Source organism: Apium graveolens, chromosome 9, assembly GCF_009905375.1.
Source record: "Apium graveolens cultivar Ventura chromosome 9, ASM990537v1, whole genome shotgun sequence".
NCBI classification, from domain to species: domain Eukaryota; kingdom Viridiplantae; phylum Streptophyta; class Magnoliopsida; order Apiales; family Apiaceae; genus Apium; species Apium graveolens.
The window spans coordinates 280,106,262-280,109,844 of NC_133655.1; positions in this window are offsets into that span (position 1 = coordinate 280,106,262).

The window sequence follows — 3,583 nt, forward strand, 5'->3', positions numbered from 1 at the left end:
TTGTATTCGTAATTTGGTAGGATAAGTATACTATATTTAGTAGTAGTTTAATATTTTAGTAGTTTATTAGATATATAACACTATTTATCTATTTTTGTAATAATCAAAATTAGGGAATTATCGTTGAACCAAACCGTTGAACCAAATTATCTATATTCCGGCTATTATAATATAGTATAAATATCAACAATTCCAATTTTTAGTTTTACAAATCAAAAATATATGATGGTTCCATTTTTATCTGAAAATCGAGGTGAACCAACCGTGCTCTCTCCACCGAGTAACCTTGTTCAAGGTCTCCATCATCAGCAATTCAAAATATTATATTTCTATTCATATATAATTATGTCAAATTCATTCATGATTAATAGTTGTATGTGATCAACTTATAGTTTTATGATTTAAAAAAGGAAAATACCGTGACAAATGAAATATGTTTGTAATGTAAAGTTAATAAATAAAATTGGATTAATTAAATTTTAAAATCACATGAAATTCCATATTGTTGTTATGGGATAGGAAGAATATATAAGCCATAATTATCATAATTCATATTTCATAAGGTGATCAAAATAGAACTACTTGGCAAATTTAAAATTCTTGTACTTTTAAGTAAAGAAGGCACTCAAATCTTTATGCAATATAAAAAATTTCTCTCTCGCATGAGAGTCGGTAGCCCTAGCTTCACCTAACCCTAGCCGCCCTACCCTCTTTTTCCTCTTTCTACCCATCTCTATCTCCATATTCATCTTCATCTTCTTCTTTTATTCACTTTTTCTTTAATAAAATCGAGATTTGTTTTACAAAACTCGAAAAATCCATTACAGTTTTTCACTTTAGTTTTCAGATCTACTATGGTAAGAGCTTGGATTTTATAATAAAATTCAGTTTTTGGATTCAAAATCTCTGGTCTAACAACATATTACAATTTGGTATTATTCCGAGATTTTTGAATTTTGGGTTTTTTCGTATTGTTCTGTTTAAGTTATTATTTGTGTGTTTGATTGTCTCGCTTTATGCGATGTGTCTCGCTTTGTGCGATGTCGTGGTTGTGTTGAAAATGAATTGGATGGTGTATTGGGAGATCTGGATATCTCGTATCAATAACACTTGCGGCAGGTCTATAGCTGGTGTCCGGCAGGTAGATAGCTGGGGTGCGTTTGCAACGGTGGTGAAAATCACATGTGCTCACCTCTCACAAAAAATATTTGTTCATAATATGAGGCCTATAAACTCCGTTGTTGCAACTGAGTCCTCTGAACATTGCAATATCAATCCAATTAATGTGAGGGTCAATTGTGAAGCTACTGTTTTCGGGGGAGATGTGTGCTGGATTGTCCGGGAAACCATTACCTTCATTTTTAATTTTCAGAATATTTGTATTCAGTTTGTTAAGCAATCCGGAAACAAAATGGCTAATTATTTAGCTCTATTTGTTTTTCAACCTGATTGCATGATCAGTTGGGGGTTTGTCCCGATTGAATCTCTTTTAAGTCATTAATGAAATCTGCTTTAAATTTGGCAAAAAAAAAAGTAAAGAAGGCACTCTTATTGGTTTATAAGTCAATTAGTAAACAAGCCAAGTTAGACTGGTATCTGATTACGAATTTTAAACATAGATTAACATATGAATGCCTATTTAAATAAAGTAATATAATTAATTTGTCTATTTGACAAGAACTAATTATAAAGTTATAAATGTACATCACCATGCTAGAACTGAGGCGGGAATGGAGTATCATTGTTTACGTATCTCTTTTTACTTCATTCAATTTATTAACTGTCCGAAGTAAAATTCTAACGCTTCATTTTAGAATGAATACTACATCCCACATACGATCGATTTATTTTTTATTTTTTTGTCACAATAAACTTGTACTCAACTATAAAAATAAAAAAATAAAAAAATTCGCACTCACTTTTTTTTTCTCAAACCATTCCTTCGACTTATACCATTTAAAGTTTAGAATAATAATATTTTTGGTAAGTTTTGATGTTGAAATCAACATTTTCTTCCCGCAAAAACTGAAAAACAACTTTTTCTAAAAACATGGGGGAAATTTTTTTCTTTGACAACACCTTTTATCCTAAAAATACTTTTCCGAAAAGTAATTTTAAATTTTTTCAAACAATATTTTAACTATTTTTCAGTAAAAAAACTATTATTAAACATCAATACCAAACACATATTCTTACTCCGACATCCTCTTAAATAAAGTCTAGAGCATGTAACACGCTAAAATAATTAGCACCGTGAGTCCGTGAGATAACAGTTCTCACATGATTGGTAAATAAGTTTTTTTGACAGCTAGATTGGTAAACACAACAACTTAACTAACAAAATCTGCGCAGCTTGATGTTGGTTAAATGTAGGCTTTATTTTTGTTGGTTGTGTAACCGCATCAAAGTTGATTATAATTAAATCAAAATTTTATAAAGTCTAAATTAAATTCATATTAGTAATTCCAATTTTTAGTTTTAGAAATTGAAAATTTATGGCGATTCCTGAACCAACTAAGCTCTCTCCAGAGCATTTCCAAAGATATCGGTTATAATTGATTGGCTAAACCGAACATGTAAGACAATATATAAAATTTGTTGAATTTATAAGCCATTGTACTTCGATGATATCGAGTATATTGGTAAGCTATATTTTAAAAATAGTATGTTATTAAAATTTTATGTTGTTATAAATATAATATTTATCTTCAATATGGTAATAAATGTTAAATTATTTTTATATATTTCTTACAAATTTGTAGTGGTTCAATAAATATAGCCAACATCAAAAGGTTGACTATATTTACGGACAACGAAAATGTACTATATTTACGGACAACGGAAATGTACCATTGGAGATGGATTTTTTTTACATAATCTCTATATTTTTTATTTATAGTATGTATTAATGATTTTTAGCCAAGGTTTCTACATGGTTGGAGATGCTCATTGATGTTGGCTATAATTGGTTGGTTAAATCGGATTTATAAAACAATATGTAAAATTTATTGAATTTATAAGCCATTGTACTTCGATGATATCGACTATATTGGTTAGCTATATTTTAAAAATAGTATGTTATTAAAATTTTATGTTGTTATAAATAAAATATATATCTTCAATATGGTAATAAATGATTAATTATTTTTACATATTTCTTACAGATTTGTAGTGGTTCAACAAATATAGCCAACATCAAGAGGTTGGTTATATTTACGGACAAGGAAAATGTACCATTGGAGATGGATTTTTTTTACATAATCTCTATGTTTTTTATTTATAGTATGTATTAATCATTTTTAGCAAAGATTTCTACATGGTTGGAGATGCTCATTGGTGTTGGCTATAATTGGTTGGTTAAATCGGACCTATAAAACAATATGTAAAATTTGTTCAATATGTAAGACATTGTACTTCGATGGTATTGGCTATATTGGTTAGCTATATTTTAAAAATAGGATGTTATTAAAATTTTGTACTTCGATGGTATTGGCTATATTGGTTAGCTATATTTTTAAAATAGGATGTTATTAAAATTTTATATTGTTATAAATAGAATATATCAATTTAATATGGTAATAAA